This window comes from Staurois parvus, unplaced genomic scaffold (genome assembly GCF_062004578.1).
Source record: "Staurois parvus isolate SC_StPar_1 unplaced genomic scaffold, SC_StPar_1.0 ptg000154l, whole genome shotgun sequence".
Classification (NCBI taxonomy): domain Eukaryota; kingdom Metazoa; phylum Chordata; class Amphibia; order Anura; family Ranidae; genus Staurois; species Staurois parvus.
In genome coordinates this window covers 16,716,658-16,739,704 of record NW_028317950.1, presented here as the reverse complement: position 1 = coordinate 16,739,704, position 23,047 = coordinate 16,716,658, and the positions used below count along the sequence as shown (strand labels likewise).

The 23,047-nt window shown below is 42.8% G+C and overlaps 1 protein-coding gene across 3 annotated transcripts in view; it reads right to left on the bottom strand.

Moving 5' to 3' along the window:
* The window catches only part of NTNG2 (netrin G2), a 175,627-nt gene that overhangs the window by 121,906 nt on the left and 30,674 nt on the right, over positions 1–23,047 (bottom strand). The window lies entirely within an intron of this gene.

Genomic DNA, 23,047 nt, shown 5'->3' with positions numbered 1-23,047 from the left:
ATATGTATGTATGTATATATATATATATATATATATATATATATACATATATGTGTGTGTGTATGTGTATATGTATGTATATATATATATATTTGTGTGTTTGTGTGTGTATATGTATGTATATATATATATATATATCTGTGTGTGTGTATATATACATATATATATATACTGTATGTTGAAATGCGTTTTTATTCCAAAATATATGAAAAATATTTTTTTAAATACATTTTCAAATATACTGTATGTCTTTAAAAGTAAAAATCTTCATTTTTAGAATGCATTTACAAATATATGTAAAAATATATGTTAAAATTACTTTTTTATATGTTAAAAAAATCTGAATATATTTAAAAATATATATTTTTAAAAAATATATTTTTTTTAAATATATTTTTCTTATTTTTTTTTAACATATAAAAAAATTATTTTAACATATATTTTTACATATATTTGTAAATGCATTCTAAAAATGGAGATTTGTATTTTTAAAGACATACAGTATATTTGAAATGTATTTTTAAAAATATTTTTCATATATTTTGGAAGAAAAAGGCATTTCAACATACAGTACATATACAGTATATATATATATATATGGCCAAAATTGTAGTATTTCAAATATATGTCAATGTATTTGGGAAGAATATTTTTAAAATATATTTCAAATATATTTCTCTTCCATATGGGTAGGGCATGCAGCATGGCAGTTCACAGGCAATGCATGAATTCTGTCTGCAGTGTGAGAACTGACACTTCCTGTGAAGAAACTACATATCCCACAATCCCTGGGTCTCTCAGCACATGGTTCTGGTGAGAGCTACACAGGAATTAGATCTAACACAGACACAAACAGGCAGAGCTTGTAACAGAGAGCTCATCATGCTGGAAGAGATGTGTTTCATCATATTCGTACATTTGTGATGTAACACAGAGGAGCTAGCAAAGCATGGATTGGACGCTGTGTGACCCAGTGCAAGCAGTTGTCAGTCCCTTTGGTAAACTAGGGACAAACTAGATGAATGAATACATGGACATAGGGGAATTGATCAGCCATGACACTACAAATTGTAGCCACAACATGTGAGCCCATCATTATAAGGTAAGACAAACAACACAGGGAATATATCTACATTAATACTTAGTTAAAACAATGAAAATTGAAAAGTGTAAAATGCCTTTAATCGCACTCCCGCCACCCTATATCAGACATACTGCTACAGGGAGGCAGGGGGTGCAAAATCACGCATATATCAGTGATTTTGCGCACCCCTGCTGCCCTGTACCCACACCACCATTCATAGCTGTGGCTGTCAATCATCGGGTCCCAGCCGGTGATTACTCGTCGGCGTCGGATGATTGCTGAGCATCACGGACGGGAGGGGGGAGAACTGTTTGTAAACAAAACAGTTCTCTCCTCTGTCAGCTCCTGCACACTGCTTTGCATGGCTCTGCATAGCACAGCCATACAAAGCAGTGTGCTTACAGTGAAGCACACACACACAGCCCCTAGTAAAACAGCACACGGTTAACCCTTAGATCGTCTCACATGTTAACTCCTTCCTGCCCAGTGTCATTAGTACAGAGTCAGTGCTTTTTATTAGCACTGATCACTGTATTGGAGTCACTGGGGATGGCAGTGACACCAAGTCAGTTCCCCCCCAGTGTCAGAATGCCCTCCGCAGTCCCGCTATAAGTTGCTGATCACCGCCATTACTAGTTTAAAAAAAAAATCCCAGTATATATACCGCCGTTTGTAAACGCTATAACTTTCACATAAACTGATTCATTTTCATGTACTGGGATTTTTTTTAGCAAATACATGTAGCAGAATACATTTTGGACTACATTTATGGCAAAATTAGATTTTTTATTTTTTTTTTACTGAACATGTTTAACTAGTTGCCGCCCTATAGCCAGATTGTGGCCGAGCAAACACCTCGTTCCTCCGGGTGGATGCCATATGGCGTCCCTTTCGGAGCGCGCATTGCGCATGCCCGCAGGGTCGCACTGTGACACGATCTGTCACCGGCCGTGTACCTCAGACATGGCCGATGACAAATCTGTGTACCGACCCCGTTGCCAGTACCATGTGACCTGCTGTGACCAATCACAACAGGTCACATGACAGTTGTATACAATGGATGGCGTCCTTTCATGCAATCCATTGTATACAAGTCTGTCTAGATGTGAAAGGTCACAGCAATCACATGCACAAGCTTGGCCAATCACAGCCCAGCTGTGTCATGTGATTAGCCATGGCCAACTCACAGCTAATCACAAGAAAAAAAAACCCTGAATGAATTGATGTCATTCAGGTAAATGCTTGCTTATAGGAAAGTAGTTTTTTGCTATAAGCAAATTGTGTAAAAAAAAAAAAGAAATACTGATCACTTCCCCAAAGTAGTACAATGTTACTATGGTAACTTTATACTACTTTGGTCATAGTGAAATATGAAAAAAAATCTTAAAAAAGAGAAAAAAGTAATAAAAAATAATAAAAAAAAATAAAAAAAATTATCAATTTTTGTTTTTTGTACTGTCACCAGTCAGTGTCCCTGATCATCGCCATGCCAGTTATATGATGATGCTGTACTGCACTGGTGACAGTATGCAAAAAACAAATTGTGAAAATCATTTTTTTAATTTCTTCATTTTCCGAAAAATTATGACAAAATAATTACAACTTCAAAAAACTCGCCATGCCTTATTATGAAGTACGTCGGACTGTCTACTTTGCAAAAAGGGGTCATTTGGGATATATCTGTACTGTTCTGACATTCTTGGACCTCAAGAAATTAGATTGGCTGTCAGTACTTCAGGATTGATCAATATTCAGATTTATACCATAGTTTGTGAACTCTATAACTTTCCTACAGATTAAATCATAAATACTAATTTGGGTTATTTTCACCAAAGACATGTAGCAGAATACATCTCGGCCTAAATTTATGAAGAACAATTCTTTATTTGCAAACTTTTATAACAGAAACAAAGAAATGTGGTTTTTTTTCAAAATTTTCGGTCTTTTTTTTTAATTTAGCAAATAATAAAAACCCCAGCGGTGATTAAATACCACCAAAACAAAGCTCTAGTTGTGTGAAGAAAATTATAACATTTTAGTTTGGGTACAATGTTGCATGATCGTGCAATTGTCATTCAAAGTGTGAGAGCGCTGAAACCTGAAAATTGGCCTGGGCAGGAAGGGTATAAAAGTGCCCTGTATGGATGTGGTTAATAGCAAAAAGACAAAAATATGTTTTGTTTCTGAAAATTGTCGGTCTTTTTTTTTTATAGTGCATCTGATGGGGACTACAAGTGACCTTGCTATGCCAAATAAAAGCCTGTAATAAATAAAAATACCATTATGATCCTGCCATGAAGGTCCTTGTTTAGGGACTTCTTGTTATGGGGTGACAACTGTCAACCTACTGTGCTCCCTTGTTATCACCCCATATCTGTGCCTTTGATGGGGACTAAAAGTGGCCTTGCTATGCTAAATGAAAACCTGTAATAAATAAATAAATAAATAAAAATACCATTATGATCCTGCCATGAAGGTCCTTGTTTAGGGACTTCTTGTTATGGGGTGACAACTGTCAACCTACTGTTTTCCCTTGTTATCACCCCATCACATGTGCCGCTGATGGGGACTACAAGTGGCCTTGCTATGCTAAATGAAAACCTGTAATAAATAAATAAAAATACCATTATAATCCTGCCATGAAGATCCTTGTTTAGGGACTTCTTGTTATGGGGTGACCACTGTCAACCTACTGTGCTCTCTTGTTATCACCCCATCACATGTGCCTCTGATGGGGACTACAAGTGGCTTTGCTTTGCTAAATAAATACCTGTAATATATCAAAAAAATACTATATGATCCTGCCATGAAGATCCTTGTTTAGGGACTTCCTGTTATGGGGTGACAACTATCGCCCTACTGTGCTCCCTTGTTATCACCCCATCAGATGTGCCCATGGTGCAGACTACAAGTGGCCATGCAGAACACACATTACACAATTATGGTCCACTGTTGTCACTATCAGGGCAATGATGTATGGTGAACACTGGAGAAAGTGCATATAGACAGGAAGTGGCTGAAAAGGGGTGAAGTAGATCAGCATCACTGAGATGCCAGAAAATGTTAAAAAAAAAGTGGAAATAATATTTTACTTTAAAAATGTCAGTTGTTTATGACACGCAGTGCTTTTGGCAAACTTCATGTCCTTCAGCTGGGTTTCCATCCGGTTTAACTCCTTCCTTCTCTCCGCCGTCAGCCTTCAGAATTTCCAGCTGTCAGCTCAGCACAAAGACAAATTTCCAGTAATCCCACAAATCTAAATTCAAAAGTGATTTTGCAGATTTTTCTGTAAATGAACTAAAGAGATCTATCGATATAGAGGGAAGTAAGCCGGTCCCTCTTTCTCCCGGCGCTGTCCGTGTTCAGACAGCTGTATACAGGGAGACGGCTGATGCTGAATTTGGTGCTTAAAGACGGTGGAGCTCTTTAATAAGGCCGCAGGGGATTTGTGATCCTCTTACACAGTTATTACAATTTTATCACTAATCCTGCATAGGAGGACACGCCGGGCCACTACAAAGCCAGGGACCTCCACGGGAGCCACAGAATGTCATTGTACACAAACAGCAGATGGGATCCACTCACCGCTCCCTGACATCACTAAAGCCGGCCACACACCTCTTATGCAGGCCAAAGACGGGTCGAAAATCGGCCAATTTTTTCGGGCGAAAAAAATCGGCCGATTTTCACACCGTTAGTGGGTTAATTGGTCGGCCGTTTTTCGGGATTTTGGCACATTTTTTTTTTTATCGGTAAAGTTGGAAAAAAATCGGCCGATTTTTGCAGCAATGATGGGCAAATCGGCTGATCTTTTTACTGATAAAAAATCTGCGCATGAGCCGTGACCTGCAAAAAGAAAAAGAAGAAAAAGAATTCCAGTTCGCTATTATATTTGACATGAAAAAGTATAGCGGTTGCAACAATGTATCTATTTGTATCCGAATAAAAATATCTGTATCCGAAATGGATACAAATAGATACATTGTTGCACCCGCAATACTTTTTCATGTCAAATATAATAGCGGAGCTCTCTGCAGGGACAGAAGTAATTAATTGCCGGCCGTAGACGGGACGAAAATCGGCTGATTTTTTTTTTTACCGTTGGTGGTAACATCGGCCTATTGAACGACCGATTTTTCGGGTTTTTTTTGTGCAAAACGGCCGGGTTTTCGACCCATCTATGGCCTGCATTAGAATAGCCCTACATATGATCTAGTAGATTCCCCAAATTATACCCTATAGTGCCAGGGTCTACCGAACGGTATAGAAATTCTGTAGGCAGGCACTTGCAATATCGAGTTACAGATCTAACAGATCCGGTCTAAGGCTAGGCTCACACCTATGCAGGTTGTGTTTGACCCCTTTCTGCACATGCGTTTTAATGTTTTTTTTTTTTTTTTTTAATTTTCCTTGTTGCTAGGCAGATTTAAAACACACAATGCATCAAAAATGCACTACATGCGTTTATGCAGCGTTTCCATTGCAGTCTATAAAACCAAAAATGCAACTTTTTTGTGATCAAAAAACTCCCTGACCCTTTCCAAAATACGCACCAGGAGATGTGAACATGTCACAAAATCATGTTAAATGGACTGTACTGCGTTTCTCCAAAACACTGCAGAAATCACTTATGCCTTGTACACACGATAAGAAAATCGTTTGAAAAATTTTGTGGAACCACTGATCAAATGATTTTCTCTTTGATGATGAGCAGGATGTTTTAATCGTTAACGATATTGTGAACAAAAAAATCCGGTTGAACAACAGTGAAAAATGTTGTCGTTTCGCATACGAACGACCGATTTTCTATGCGGTGGTATGACGGTCGTACGAAAAAAAATCTGTCAAGCGCTATCACGCTTGAGCGGAAACAGAAGATGACTACGATGTTTATGTACAAGGAATCTTCGTAAACACGAATGAAAAATCCAAATGGTAAAAGTAGATTGGCCTAATGAGATCATGAAACCAGAATTCTGCATACTATATTTTATGAATCACGATTTATGTATATAGGTAATGAAATAAACTATATTATACTCATTGCTGACAATTGTGTATATCGCTCGATCTGGCCGCAAGGGCGTGGCTACAAGGTTACACGCACACTGCATCACTTCCACTTGCACGGAAGACGTCAACACTACGTATTGCCCGACAAACGATTTTTTTGGATCGGTTAATGTGAGCCACGATTTCGACCAACGAATGCCTCTTGGTCGTTGGATGAGTGATCGGTCGATTTTCTAATGTGTATTCCCACCAGGGGTGGACTGACCATTTGGAAACTCGGGCACTGCCCGAGGGCCTGGGGTCAGTAGGGGGCCCCATGAGATGCCCCTGGTACCTTTCATAGGCTTTTTTAAGTTTGGGCAAGGACACAGGTGCCCCATGATCCCCTATTGCCCGGGGGCCCCATGAGTTGTGAGTCTGCCCCTGATTCCCACCTTTAGATGTGAACCTAGGGTAAGAACTGACACCTGAAGCTTTTTTCAATTAAAGTGACCCTAATAATATTCCATACGCATTCACTATTTATTGGCCCTGTAAAATATTTTTCAATAAATTGTGTTTTTTTTTGCCTTCTTGTATTGTCCTTCGTGAGCTCCTGACCTTTACCCCCCTCACTTCCATTTGAAGCAGTGCATGTTAGTTGTAGTCATGTGCACTGCTCTTTGCACACTACACATCCCAGTCTATAGTCCCTAGTCCATCTCAGGAGAGAGCAAGAGAGGGTGGCTACGTTTCTACATACTGTAAGTCCATGGAGTTCGGCTGTAGCCACTCTCTAACACAGCGGTTCTCAACCTGGGGGTCGCGACCCCTTTGGGGGTCGAACGACCATTTCACAGGGGTCGCCTAAGACCATCGGAAAACACATATTTCCGATGGTCTTAGGAACCGAGACACCGCTCCTGTCTCAGGCGATCTGTGGGCGGGATGATATGCTGCCCCTGTCACCTGGCCACACCTCCGGGATCACGCAACAGCTCCGCCTCCTCGCCGCTGATTGGCCACCGGAACTGTAGCTCAGGAGAGGCACACAGGCGGCCAATCACCGGCGAGGAGGTGGAGCTTGGAGAGGAGGAGCCGAGCGGCAGCGCGCGGAGATCGAAGAAGATCGAGGGAGCTGCAGGAGCGAGTGAAGAGAGCGGCCAGAGAAGGAAGACAGCTGACAGGTAAGTGCAAATTTTGCTGCTGCAGCCAGGTATGCAGGCTGTAGATGGGTGAGGGAGAGAGAGAGCCCAGGCTGGAGCAGGGGTCAGCAAGGTAAGTATCATTGGTGTCAGTGGGAGGGATAGTGCCCCATCATTTGTGTCACTAATACCAACGATGGGGCACTATTCCTCCCCCCACTGACACCGACGATGGGGCACTATTCCTCCCCCCACTGACACCAACGATGGGGCACTATTCCTCCCCCCACTGACACCAACGATGGGGCACTATTCCTCTCCCCACTGACACCAACGATGGGGCACTATTCCTCCCCCCACTGACACCAACGATGGGGCACTGTTCCTCCCCTCACTGACACCAATGATGGGGCACTATTCCTCCCCTCACTGACACCAATGATGGGGCACTATTCCTCCCCCCACTGACACCAACGATGGGGCACTATACCTCCCCCCACTGACACCAATGATGGGGCACTATACCTCCCCCCACTGACACCAACGATGGGGCACTATACCTCCCCCCACTGACACCAACGATGGGGCACTATTCCTCCCACTGACACCAACGATGGGGCACTATTCCTCCCACTGACACCAACGATGGGGCACTATTCCTCCCACTGACACCAACGAAGGTGGGAATTTTCCTCCCACTGACACCAATGATGGGGCACTATTCCTCCCACTGACACCAATGATGGGGCACTATTCTTCCCACTGACACCAATGATAAGGCACTATTCCTCCCAATGACACCCACAATGGGGCACTATTCCCCCCACTGACACCCACAATGGGGCACTATTCCTCCCACTGACACCAATGATGAGGCACTATTCCTCCCAATGACACCCACAATGGGGCACTATTCCTCCCACTGACACCCACAATGGGGCACTATTCCTCCCACTGACACCCACAATGGGGCACTATTCCTCCCACTGACACCCACAATGGGGCACTATTCCCCCCACTGACACCAATGATGGGGCACTATTCCTCCCACTGACACCAATGATGGGGCACTATTCCTCCCAATGACACCCACGATGGGGCACTATTCCTCCCAATGACACCCACGATGGGGCACTATTCCTCCCACTGACACCCATGATGGGGCACTATTCCTCCCACTGACACCCACGATGGGGCACTATTCCTCCCACTGACACCCACGATGGGGCACTATTCCTCCCACTGACACCCACGATGGGGCACTATTCCTCCCACTGACACCAACGATGGGGCACTATTCCTCCCACTGACACCAATGATGGGGCACTATTCCTCCCACTGATACCAATGATGGGGCACTATTCCTCCCACTGACACCAATGATGGGGCACTATTCCTCCCACTGACACCAATGATGGGGCACTATTCCTCCCACTGACACCAATGATGAGGCACTATTCCTCCCAATGACACCCACAATGGGGCACTATTCCTCCCACTGACACCCACAATGGGGCACTATTCCTCCCACTGACACCAATGATGGGGCACTATTCCTCCCACTGATACCAATGATGGGGCACTATTCCTCCCACAGACACCAATGATGGGGCACTATTCCTCCCACTGACACCAATCATGAGGCACTATTCCTCCCAATGACACCCACAATGAGGCACTATTCCTCCCACTGACACCCACAATGGGGCACTATTCCTCCCACTGACACCCACAATGGGGCACTATTCCTCCCACTGACACCCACAATGGGGCACTATTCCTCCCACTGACACCCACAATGGGGCACTATTCCTCCCACTGACGCCAAAGATTGGGCACTATTCCTCTCACTGACGCCAATAATTGGGCACTATTCCTCCCACTGACGCCAATGATTGTACACTATTCCTCCCACTGACACCAATGATGGGGCAGTATTCCCCCCACTGACACCAATGATGGGGCACTATTCCTCCCACTGACACCAATCATGAGGCACTATTCCTCCCAATGACACCCACAATGAGGCACTATTCCTCCCACTGACACCCACAATGGGGCACTATTCCTCCCACTGACACCCACAATGGGGCACTATTCCTCCCACTGACACCCACAATGGGGCACTATTCCTCCCACTGACGCCAAAGATTGGGCACTATTCCTCTCACTGACGCCAATAATTGGGCACTATTCCTCCCACTGACGCCAATGATTGTACACTATTCCTCCCACTGACACCAATGATGGGGCAGTATTCCCCCCACTGACACCAATGATGGGGCACTATTCCTTCCACTGACACCAATGATGGGGCACTATTCCTCCCACTGATACCAATGATGGGGCACTATTCCTCCCACTGATACCAATGATGGGGCACTATTCCTCCCACTGATACCAATGATGGGGCACTATTACTGCAAAATTACAGTTATGAAGTAGCAACGAAAATAATTTTATGGTTGGGGGTCACCACAACATGAGGAACTGTATTAAGGGGTCGCGGCATTAGAAAGGTTGAGAACCACTGCTCTAACAGGAAGTCAGATCACAGCAGAACTAGCAGCAGCAATAGAAGGGACTTTTTAAAATTAGGATTACATACTAGAATAGATTTCTTTAAAACCAGAGTTTAGGCTCACTTTATAGCTGGTCCCATGCAAAGATTCCGGTAGATTTATCGTAAGATTAATTTTTAAGTGGTTGAGCGGAAAATTGTAAATGATTGCTTGCAGCAGGAGCAAGTCTCAGAGCCCAGTATAAGTCCAAGCAATTTTGTTTGCTCAAGGCCAGTGGTCTCCAAACTGCAGATCAGGGAATGATGCAGCTATTCACTTGTATTTTTCCAGCCCTTGGGGTGCTATTCCTCCAACTGACACTAATGGGATACTATTCCCTCTACTGACACCATCAATGGGGCACTATTCCTCCTACTAACACCATCAATGGGACACTATTCCTCCTACTAACACCATCAATGGGACACTATTCCTCCTACTAACACCATCAATGGGGCACTATTCCTCCTACTAACACCATCAATGGGGCACTATTCCTCCTACTAACACCATCAATGGGGCACTATTCCTTCCACTGACACCATCAATGGGGCACTATTCCTCCCACTGACACCATCAATGGGGCACTATTCCTCCTACTAACACCATCAATGGGGCACTATTCCTCCCACTGACACCATCAATAGGGTGCTATTTCTCCCACTGACACCATCAATTGCTCACTATTCCTCCCACTGACACCATCAATGGGGCGCTATTCCTAACAGTAACATCATTGATGGGGCCCTATTCCTCCCACTGTCATCATCCATGGGGCACTATTCCTCCCACTGACACCATTGATGGGACACTATTCCTTCCAGTAATGCCAATGATGGGGCACTATTCTTCCCAATTATACCAAGGATAGGACACCATTCCTCCGACTGACACCATCCATTGGACACTACTCCTTACCACTGACACCATCAATGGGGCATTATTCATCCCAGTAATGCCACTGATGGGGCACTATTCTTCCCACTGATACCAATAATGGGCACTATTCCCCCCACTCATACCAATGATGGGGCACTATTCCTCCCACTGATACCAATAATGGGCACTATTCCCCCCACTCATACCAATGACGGGGCACTATTCTTCCCACTGATACCAATAATGGGCACTATTCCCCCCACTCATACCAATGATGGGGCACTATTCTTCCCACTGATACCAATAATGGGCACTATTCCCCCCACTCATACCAATGATGGGGCACTATTCCTCCCACTGACACCAATGATTGGACACTATTCCTCCCACTGATACCATCAATGGGGCGCTATTCCTCCCACTGGCACCAACAATGAGGCACTATTCCTCTACTATCAACACTAACAATGGGGCACCATTTCTCCTACTGACACCATCAATAGGACACTATTGCTTCCACTGACACCAATGATGGGGCACTATTGCTCCTTCTGACACCACTGACGAGGCACGATTTTTCCTACTGACACCATCGATGGGAATACAATCTTATTCACGAACGACGTATCTCAATGCTGTTGATCGGCACAGAACGACTGACAATTTTTGATTAAGTTTGAGGCTGCTTTCCCACTGATCAGTTTTTCTTTCGCTTTTGAGCTAAAAAAAAGCAGAAGAGAAACATGTAACCATATATTCCGTTGCAGGACCGGTGCAGTAAAAAAAATTCTGCTTGCTGCATTGTTGGTGCAGGTTTGGTGTGGTAAAAAAAAAAAAAAAAAACACACACACACCAAAAACGCACCTCCCCATTAAAATCAATGGAAAACAAGGCAAAAATGTGCCTGTGTTGCGTGTTGGTGCGTTTTTTGATTCACATGTCCTGTAAGGAACACAGACGGTAAATACTCCATGCGGTTTTGCTACGGATCAGTCTGAAAGCAGCCTTAATCCTAATAAGTTACCGGAAGGCTTCACTCCTGCTAAAATGCTGCGCTCGTAGAATCCTCAATTGCAGAGCAAATATTACATTTCTAGTCATGTGATCAATGTTGGCTTTTCATTGGCTGAAAACATGCCAATAGCAGCTTTTCAGTCTTTAATGAGGGCAAAGATCCACAATTCACCTGGAAACCAGTGATATGATGTCTCTCAGAGCTGCTTTCTCTTTTATTTCTGGCAGAAAATAACTTTTTTTTTTAATTCATAAGACAATTTGGTAATGTTGTTATGTTGCTTCTGACTCATGCTGTTTGATTTTTTAATAATTGGTCCACTCTAAGAAGCCAGCAGATGATTACTGCACCAGCCAGCAACCACAGAAAAACTGTCATCACTTTTGGCTCAGTGTCCTTATGACTAATATTGGTTTCCTTTACATGAACACATTGGATATTCTTCAAGGCTCAGTCCATTAAAGAATTACGGTACATGGGACGGTATCATCTTCCTGCATCATGCTCTGTATCTTTATGGAGCACCCTGATCCCACTCACCTTCTCAGCGATCCTTCTGTTAGACTAGGTTCAAAGCTGTGCGTGTCGGGAATGTGCGCAAAATTGCGCACTTTTTCTGACACGCAGAAAAGCGCCAGTGCCATGTGGTTTGATGCACGTACAATTTTGAAAAAGCATTAGGGACTTCTTTTGCATGTTTCTCATGTTTAGGGCAGCCCCTTGAAATGAATGCTGCCTTACATACGATGTGCGGGAATGTGTAGAAAATGCGCAGAAATGCACATGTGCTCCAGTGCACCTGCATGGTGTGAACAGAGCCTTACGCTAATGTCACACGTATGAGGATTTTAGTGCGTTTTCCAGTTTGCAGAAACGCACTACACTCCTTTTAACACTGCTCCAAAAAATTAAAGGAACGCTTTTTAATCTGAGTATAGCATCAAGTCAATTAAACTCCTGGGATGTTGATCTGGTCAGTTAAGTAGCAGAGGGGGTTGTTAATCAGTTTCAGCTGCTTTGGTGTTAATGAAATTAACAACAGGTGCACTAGATGGGCAACAATAAGATGACCCCCAAAACAGGAATGGTTTTACAGGCGGAGGCCACTGACATTATTTTCCCTACTTATCTTTTCTGACTGTTTTTCACTAGTTTGCATTTGGCTAGGGTCAGTGTCACTACTGGTAGCATGAGGCGATACTTGGACCCTACAGAGATTGCACAGGCACCCCAACCCCTATAGGATGGCACATCAATACGTACCATTGCCAGAAGGTTTGCTGTGTCTCCCAGCACAGTCTCAAGAGCGTGGAGGAGATTCCTGGAGACAGGCAGTTACTCTAGGAGAGCTGGACAGGACCCTAGAAGGTCCTTAACCCATCAGCAGGACCGGTATCAGCTCCTTTGTGCAAGGAGGAACAGGATGAGCACTGCCAGAGCCCTACAAAATGACCTCCAGCAGGCCACTGGTGTGAATGTCTCTGACCAAACAATCAGAAACAGACTTCATGATAATTGCCTGAGGGCCTATGCTCGACTGGCATTTGCCATTGAACAGCAGAATTGGCAGGTCCGCCATTGGCGCCCTGTGCTTTTCACAGATGAGAGCAGGTTCACCCTGAGCAGATGTGACAGACTTGAAAGGGTCTGAAGAAGCCGTGGAGAACATTATGCTGCTTGTAACATCGTTCAGAATTACCATTTTGGTGGTGGGTCACTGGTGGTCTGGGGAGGCATATCCATGGAGGGATGCACAGACCTCTACAGGCTAGACAATGGCACCCTGACTGCCATTAGGTATCGGGATGAAATCCTTGGATCCATTGTCAGACCCTACGCTGGTGCAGTGGGTCCTGGGTTCCTCCTGGTGCATGGCAATGCCCAGCCTCATGTGGCGAGGGAATGCAGGCAGTTCCTGGAGGATGAAGGAATTGATATCATTGAATGGCCCCAAGGCTCGCCTGACCTAAATCCAATAGAACACTACTGGGATATCATGTTTTGGTCCATCCGACGCCACCAGGTTGCACCTCAGACCGTCTAGGAGCTCAGTGATGCCCTGGTCCAGATCTGGTAGGAAATACCCCAGGACACCACCCGTTGTCTCATTAGGAGCATGCCCCGACGTTGTCAGGCATGCATACAAGCACGTGGGGGCCATACAAACTACTCAGTACCATTTTGAGTTGCTGCAATGAAATTTCAGCAAAATGGACTAGCCTTCTGCATAATTTTTTCACTTTGATTTTTGGGGTGTCTTTGAATTCAGTCCTCTGTAGGTTGATAATTTTAAATTCCATCGAACGATGGGACATCCTTACATTCCTAACACATTACCCAGCCCACATCAGTATAGATATCCAGCATGAGATTTTTCCCCATTGAGATCTGGTGTGTTTTCAAAGTGTTCCTTTAATTTTTTTGAGCAGTGTAATTTCCTATGGATCTAGTTCAAATCTGTGCGTTTTGAGACGTGTTTTTTTTTAATAGGTTAGGGACTTTTTTTTCCCACAGGAGATTGTGTTTTGCGTGTAATAGACTTCAATGGACCCGCACCAAAAATGCAAGTATTGTGTTTTTTATGCATTTTGGGGTTCTTTTTGCCAATAGGAAAAGTATTGACTTTGATGTGACTTTGGATGGGCGTGAGTTTGATGCGACTTTACATTCTCTGGCACTCAAGTAGCATGAAAGTAACATCAAAGTAGCCCTACATGAACAGAGCTATCATACTTTCCTATTGGAAAAAAAGTTGCATCGAAGTCAATACTTTCTTAATGGCAAAAAAAAAAAACGCAAAATGTGTTTTCAAAACCCCAGTGCAAAACGAGGCATAAAAACGCATCAATCGCAATGCGCAGAGGTGTGAACTTAGCCTCAAGCTGACCATCAATTGAAATTCAGCTAGTTCAGCAGGGATTGCTGGAATTTCAATCCACGTATGGACAGGGAGGTTGCACGGAAGTCAAACTACCAATTGACTTTTGTACCACCGGTGTATTGGAAATGTTCCGCACAATCAGTATTCTGATGGTGGCAAGTCTTCCTACTGTCAGAACACAATAGCTCAATGGAAGTGATTCCCTCATCTACCTCGAATATATGGATGGGGGAATAGGATAATTTATTTTTTCATTCAACCTACTGGTTGAACAAAAAAAAAAAAGGACTAATGTATGGACTGTCTCAGGGTCACCATACATTTGGTTTGCCAAAATGATGTATTATGGGGACCTACCTAATCTATCCAATCAAATTGCATCGGATCAGGCAGGCCCTTGCACCACATAGTCATTGGTAGGTATTTTCAAACAAGAGAATCTTGGTAAAACATTGATGGAAAAGTCCCGGTGGGTTTAACTGGCACATAAATTAGGGTGCATTTTTTGTGCTTTTGGCCCTAAAAAGTGCCCCTCTTTCCATTATCAGAAAGCCGGGAGACATTCTCCCTGAGAAACAACGTTGTGCGGAGAACTAGGCTTGCGGTCTTCTCAGGGTTAATCGCTGTGTGTTTTCTATAGCAGGGATAATCTGTGTGTTTGGGCTGAGTGCTAGATGAGCTTGCAGGTCAAAGCTCCCCCCCCCCCCATCCATCTGTAATCCAGGCATCAGCTGATTGTGTAGGAGACTCCACATTGTCCTGAGCTCTCGGCTCCCATCTGCTAGGAGGTGAGCCAACTCTGGAGTGCAAGCCTGGGGGAACACAGGCTGCCATGCCCAGGTATTAACCCCTTGTGCTAAACTCTACAGCTGCCCATACCCTGATTGAAATTCAGCAGGGACCAGCAAAATCTCGATCAATGTACGGCTGTTCCTCCTTGATCATTTGATCAACTTCTGCCGAAGGGACGCGTTGGAAAACTGTTATCGATCAAGGATGCCCCTTGTTGGCTGGAACATGCTGTGTGATTCCTGTGCGACTCAGTGTGCAATTTTCTTTTTTATTGGCATGGTCTAAAATTAGACTGGATCGCAAAAATGCACTGCACAAATCGCACAGTACTGCGATGGCACTGCATTTGCGATCTGCGTTTGGGGTGTCGGTAGCAATATATAGACCCCAGCAGCAGATCACACTCCCAGTGCGTTTCAAACAGTGCTGGAAACTCGCACAAAACTGCCTTCAGGTGTGAACGAGCTGTAAAGTAGATATAAAATCCTAATTAAATTTAATTTCATCTGTAAAAGCATTGTCTATCATTAATAACCGTCATTGCTGTTAAAATGGTACAAAAGACCAAAAAAATGGGGGGGAAATAGGCAAAGGGAAAAAATGGACTTTAGAGGCACAGAAACCATAAACACATATCAGTAAAATACCTGCTCCCCAAAAGGTGCCAAAAATGGCAGTGGAGGGGGAGAGCAGGCAAACAAGCAGAGCCTCCATTTTTGGGTGGCACTCCGCTTTAAAGTGTTACTAAACCCAGGAGTGTACATTCATTATATCATTTCTTCCACAGTACAAAGAACATAGCTGAGCTCCGAGGAAGGGGGCTTGTCTCCTGAAACGCGTCAGTCTATCCTGAGGACACATTATTGCATTGACTGTCATTGCGGACCACTCATTCTGTTTTTAATTTCCATTGGTTTGTGAGTATATATCCATTTTTCTACACAATAAATACGTGGTGTAGCACGGTAATGCACAATGAGAGTGCTCCCTTGTCTGCTTTTGTTCACTAAGGTACAGGGGTCAGTATCATGAAACATGGAGGGTGAAGAAATCAGTAGCATGTAACGTGCAGGGGTAAGGATTACTTAAAACACACGGTGCATCAGTCAGTAGTCTGTAACATGCAGAGTGCAGGGGTTAGTAGTAAGTAAAGTGAAGGGGTCAGGAGTATGTAATGTACAAGGTGCATGTGGATCTGAGTGCAGGGGTCAAGAGTATGTAATGTACAAGGTGCATGTGGATCTGAGTGCAGGGGTCAAGAGCATGTATCCCTACCTCCACGCACAAATCCTTCACCCCTAACAAAACCACACCCTCAGCTTCCTAAAAATCAGAACAGCATCAAGAAAACCACTCCTCACCTCTCTCAGCAAACCCCTCCCCTTAAGAAAACTCTGTTTCACCCTAGTCTGCAAACATTACCCACTCAATGTGCCAAAATCTCCCCTGCAGCATAAGGATTCCCCCAGCTCAAACATACATGCCCACCAAAACATCTCTTCTTTCCCAAACTAAAATCCCCACTGGCCAGTACTGACCCCCCCCCCCTATTCTCCACAATAGATACCCCCAGTCACAGGTGCTAGCAACACCCATGATCTTTTTAGGCTCCATGCACACTAACGTTTAGCATTTTGTGAGTTTCAGCGTTTAGGAGCAGAAAAAATTTTTTTTTTTGTAGGTTTTTGGGGAGTTTTTCCAGCAGAAAAAAACGCTAAATGCTCTTAAATGTTGCTAAACACTATGAAAACGCTCCTGATAGCTTTTTCACTGACGGGGGAGAGACCTGTATGTAAACAATACAGTTCTCTCCCCTGTCAGCTCCTGTACACTGCTTTGTATGGCTCTGCATAGCAGAGTGGAAAGCACATACACAGCATACTGTGAAACCGCACACAATTAACCCTTTGATCAACCCACATGTTAACCCCTTCCTGTCCAGTGCCAGTGCTTTTTATTAGCACTGATCACTGTATTGGTGTCACTGTGGATGTCAGTGACACCAAGTCAGTTCCCCCCCAGTGTCAGAATGCTCGCTGCAGTCCCGCTATAAGTCGCTGATCATTGCCATTACTAGTAAAAAAAAAATTAATTCTAGTATATATACCGCCACTTGTAAATGCTATAACTTTCACGTAAACCAAGTAATTTACACATATTGGGGGGGTTTTATTAGCAAAGACATGTAGCAGAATAAATTTTGGCCTAAATTTATGATGAAATTTGATTTTTTGTTATTTTTTTACTGGACATGTTTAATAGCAAAAAAGTCAAAAATATTGTTGTTTTTCTCAAAATTGTCCGTCTTTTTTTGTTTATAGTGCATAAAATAAAAAAAGCACAGGCGATCAAATGCCACTGAAAGAAAGCTCCATTTGTGGGTAAAAAAGGACATAAATTTAATTTGGGTCAGTGTTGCACGACCGCGCAATTGTCAGTTAAAGTAACTCAGCGCCGTATAGCAAAAAATGGCCTGGTCAGGAAGGGGGGTAAATCCTCTGGAGGGCAAGTGGCTAAAGAAATACTAGTGTGTATGGAGCCTTAAGGTGTAAACAAATCCTCCCCGGTCATTTGCATTAACTATAGGAATCTAAGTAGATATCATTGCAGACGTCCACAAGCTGCCATTTGTATCGAAGCTCACACATGAATCCACTTGCTTCCTACTTCCGGAGCCCTGCACGGGAGGCTCTTCCTTCTATAACCACGTCAGTCTCAGAGTTATAATAAGAGAAATGCTGCTGGGAACAGCAATGAGCTATTCACATGAGTATGAACTGAAATTTCTACAGGAGCTCTGTATGCCTAAAGCATACAAAAGCCCAGAGGCGGACTGACAACTCATGGGGCCCCTGGGCAATAGGGGATCATGGGGCCCCTGTGTCCTTGCCCACACTCAAAAAAGCCTATAAAAAGGTACCAGGGGCATCTCATGGGGCCCCCTACTGACCCCGGGCCCTCGGGCAGTGCCCGAGTGCTCGATTGGTCAGTCCGCCCCTGCAAAAGCCCCTATACAAGAAATAAATATTTTATTTTTTTCCCCTTTCACAAAATCATATCTACAGGCTGATTTAAAATCCCATTATTATTATTATTATTATTATTACCACCAAAAAAAATACAAAAAGATTTGTGTAGCTGTTATACAGTAGATCCATAAAAAGAAGAGCTGTCCTTAAAGATTATGTATACCGAACATTTCATATTTCTGATATGTGCCTTCTGTAACATGTATTTGTAAATAAAACTCCTCTTCCCTTTGTATTGCTTCCCTGGTATGAAATCCCTGGTGTTCCAGCCAGTCCCTTTGCTTTCCTATTAAAAACTGACCACATCAGGCAGGAAAGCAAAGCATTGTCAGTTCTCTCAGGGCTGTCTTAATGCTTGGGCGCCCTTAGGCACTATCCAAGGGCCCCAGGTGCATGAGGTCCCCATGATAATTCTGCATTACATCATACTTGCCAACTGTCCCGAATTTTCCAGGACAGTCATGGTTTTTACTAAGCTGTCCCAGGTTGGTGGGTATTAGTCTTTGATTTATGGTACATTTTATTATTGTTTAAAATTGATTTTATTAAAAGTACTGATAAATATATGTTTAGTTCTATCAACTATTTATAATTTAATTCTTGAGAACAGGTGCATAAATTGGAGCATGCTGGTAAGGACTCCAGTGCATTACTTTACCCAGGGGCCCATGATGCTATTAAGACGTCCCTGAGTTCTCTAACTGTGCCTGCTCTTCTCCAATGAACAATGTGTGCTGACATGCCCCCTGCACAGTCATTCACTGGGAAGACCAATGTTCTGCTGTTTCTCATCCCTCACCTCTCTATGCAGATGAGAACAGATCACTTATTAAAAAAAGGGGGGGGAGTGTTTATAATGTTTTTTATATCTATACACAAATGTTTTACCTTTCATTCCTATTTTAAACTGTATGGGTTCTTTTACAAGGTGAGGATTTCCATATACTTTAAATACTGGTGCTTATAATTATAATTTTCCCAGTAAATGAACAGTAGACATACAGTATCTGCTGGAATTGTACTGCTTGTATTTATAGTTCAGCATAGCATACACTTTTTCTTGCAATGATTTTTAATGAATCAAGAGCTAATTAGCATGAAATGCTGAGCGATAATTACAGCGGGAATACAGCTCGGTTTAACACAATCTGATGCATCAAGCCCCATGGGTCATAATCAGGACATTTTTTTTTTTTACTTAATAGAGAAAGTGGAAAACCCCTTTAACTTAATCAAATGTTTAATTCTACTCCCACTCTCCCAACTCCCAAAGGAGCAACATAGTAAAATGATGGAATTTTTATATTTGTCTTTTTTTTACATTTTACTTGGGGAGCAGCCCCTGGCCAGTGGTCTGGCTCTTCTGCATATAAGCTACAATCGGCCCTAAGTGCATTATTGATTGGAATTTCTACAAAGTAGGAAAAGTGTTGTGATGTTTAAAAGCTTGCTCAGGATAAGAGCTGGATGGAGAGACTACTGAGAGAGGACATTGCAGCTAGCGCATCAATATTTTATCGTGGAAAATAAAGATCAGCTCATTTGAATGACATTATTGAAGAGGGATACTGAATACAAGGGATAATTGTGGAAAGCTTAGTATGGCAGAATTCTTGTTGTCAGGAAATCATCAGCATTAAGATATCTGCAGAGTGGACAAGGTTATCTGATACATTCTTAAAGGAAACCTGTATCGAGAAAAAAAGAGGCTTTCGCTCCATATTTCCCTTCTGAAAATGCTTGTTAGCTGGCTGTCAATGGCTTTGCAAGTACTGACCCTGTGTACCATATATATGCTGCTGTTCCAGGTGGGTCCGCCACTGCAATCCTCTATACCTCGGGTGTCAGCTCCGTTCATCCAGCCATACATAGCAAACACAAATGGGATCCAAATAGCTGCACTTACAAAAAAATCATCCACTTTAGTACAAACATAAAAATGCCCAAAAAACCCAGCAAACCAGACACTGTGGGAGCAGGGGATAAAGTCAACACATTTTTTCATGTTGTGTGTAAGTGCTAGTTAGCATGAAATGCATCGACTTTATCCCTTGCTCCCACAATGTCTGATTTGCTGTTTTTTGGCATTTTTACCTTTGTAATAAAGTGAATGATTTTTTTTCAGAAGAACTGATCCATTGTAGTGAGTGCACCTTATGATTATTGTGGCTCAGAATCAGTGACTTAAAGTGTTACTAAACCAAGAACCTGGCCTTCACTATATCTGGTCTCCCACAGTACACAGAACGTGGAAATGCAATTATTGTAGTAAATATAAACTGCTAAATACCTTTTCTCATCAGCAGTTAGAGCAGTCTTGTGACTTCTATCAGTGTTCAGCAGAGCACTGGTTAAAGCTTGTAGGAGGAGTTTTCTTTATGCTCTAGGTCACAGGGGTGGGCAACTGTGGCCCTCCAGCTGTTGGTGAACTATAAGTCCCATCATGTTTCTGCCTTTGGGAGTCATGCTTGTAACTGTCAGTTTTGCAATGCCTAATGGGACTTGTAGTTCTAAGACAGCTGGAGGGCCACAGTTGCACACCACTGCTCTAGGAGGATGCAAAACCCCTATTTTAGTAAATTTAAACTGCTAAATAGCTTTTCTCATCAGCAGTTAGAGCAGTCTTGTGACTTCTATCAATGTTCAGCAGAGCACTGGTTAAAGCTTGTAGGAGGAGTTTTCTTTCTGCTCTAGAAGGATGCAATACCCCTAATTTAGTAAATTTACTCTGCTAAATAGCTTTTATCATCAGCAGTTAAAGTAGTCTTGTGACTTCAGCAGAGCACTGGCTAAAGCTTGTAGGAGTTTTCTTTCTGCTCTAAGAGGATGTGAAAGTCCTGACCCTCTTTCTGGACAGTGCTGATTGGCCCTGTGCTGATCACATGCACTCTCCAAAGTAAAAAAAAAAAAACCTCTTTAGCAATACACACTAAACTGAGCATGTGCAGAATGGCTACGGGTTCAGTCTGTCTTATCAGGAGATAAGACATGGATATTTAAACAAGAGGAGGGGCCGAGAAGTCAGGATCAAATGGCCTTTTTAACCCTTTACGTCACCTTAGATTGTACACCCCTTGAGGGTTAGGGACTGATGTGAATGTACAATATATATGTGTAAAGCACTGCGTAAATTGACAGCGCTATATAAGTACCTGAAATAAATACATAGGTTCCACAGTGAGTATAACAAGCATGCTTTACTGCATATACAGACTGATTTTACTGTTGTGAGTTTAGTAACACTTTAAAAGCATACTGAAGCCACTGGATTAGCATGACAGCCAGGAAACAGGTACAAAATGGCAGCATCCATTAAAATATGACAAATAGGAAATTAGTATTTTCAGAGGCAAAGGTCAGCAGTGACAGCATTGATCATTTTCAGCTACAGGCTCCCACTGTCACAGCTCTGTTCTGTGTAGTATCTAATCTACTATGGGCATGTCTTCTGCATTGCAGGGCGCACTGCCTTAGGTGTTATGCCCCAGCACTGTCATTTTGGCAATGGGGAAGGTATAAAAACTGGGCCTTCAGAAAGTTGCTACTTACATAGGATTTTCATAGGACTCCAGTGGTGCTTGAAAGACAAAGCCGATGTATGAAATGGAGAGAAAAGACAAAAAAGTGTTTTTTTTTTCCAGCAACCAGTCATGTGTCGGCTTTTATTCCCCAACCTGCACTGGGAAACACCTACAATCTTAATAGTACAATATTCCATAATATGTCACTTTGAATTGGTGTTTTATGAAACATCACCTGCATCAGGACTGAGTTGTACCAGCAACAATGTGACAGCTTTAGGGACTAGGTAGGATGGCGGTAAACCTTACATGGAATATATTATTGTTTTGTATTTATGTTCTTTTGTATTTGGCAGGTAAAAATGAAACATTGCATATGAATATTTTAAATTTTTTTATATCCAGCCAGCAGGTGTAGCTTTAGGCTCTTTTTTTTATATATTTTCCATGCTATCCTTATCCCCGGTTAAAAAGCCAGATGTTCACATAACTCAGTAACTCAAACTGAAGGCCTCAATAGCTCAAACTGAAGCAGCCTACAGCCACAGCCTACAGCCGCAAACGCTTTTAGGTGAATCAAGTGTTTGGGTATTCATTCATTCCATTGGCCAGGATATTCTGGCCATTTGAATCAATGAATGCTCAGGCGCTAAACGCACCTACTGTTTAGGCACGTTTACAGGTGTTTAGGCGCACTCAGTGTTTTTTCCTCTGAAAGGCTCCTCTCTTGAATGTGAAAGTGATGTTTTTTTCTTCTACCTCTAACACTTCTACAAACATCTGTAAACACCTATTTGTGCATGAACAAATAGGCTAACACAGAGGGGTGTTTAAAGGCAGGAAGAAAAATCAAAGTGCCTGTAAAAGCACCGTTTTTGATGCCCAGTCTGCATGAGCCCAAAATAATCACACACAAGTTTATGAGATATCAATGAGAGACTGAATGTCTGAAAGCAAACATCCTTTGCTGTGCTCTCTTTAAAAGCCCATTGTGCTCCCATGCCATGGGTGTTATGGTATATTATATTGTGTACTGTATATATATATACAATATACAGTATATTATAAAGATATGTATATATTGTACATATACTGTGTATATCTATATATTTTATATAAAGATTTTATATACAGTATATTGTCTCTT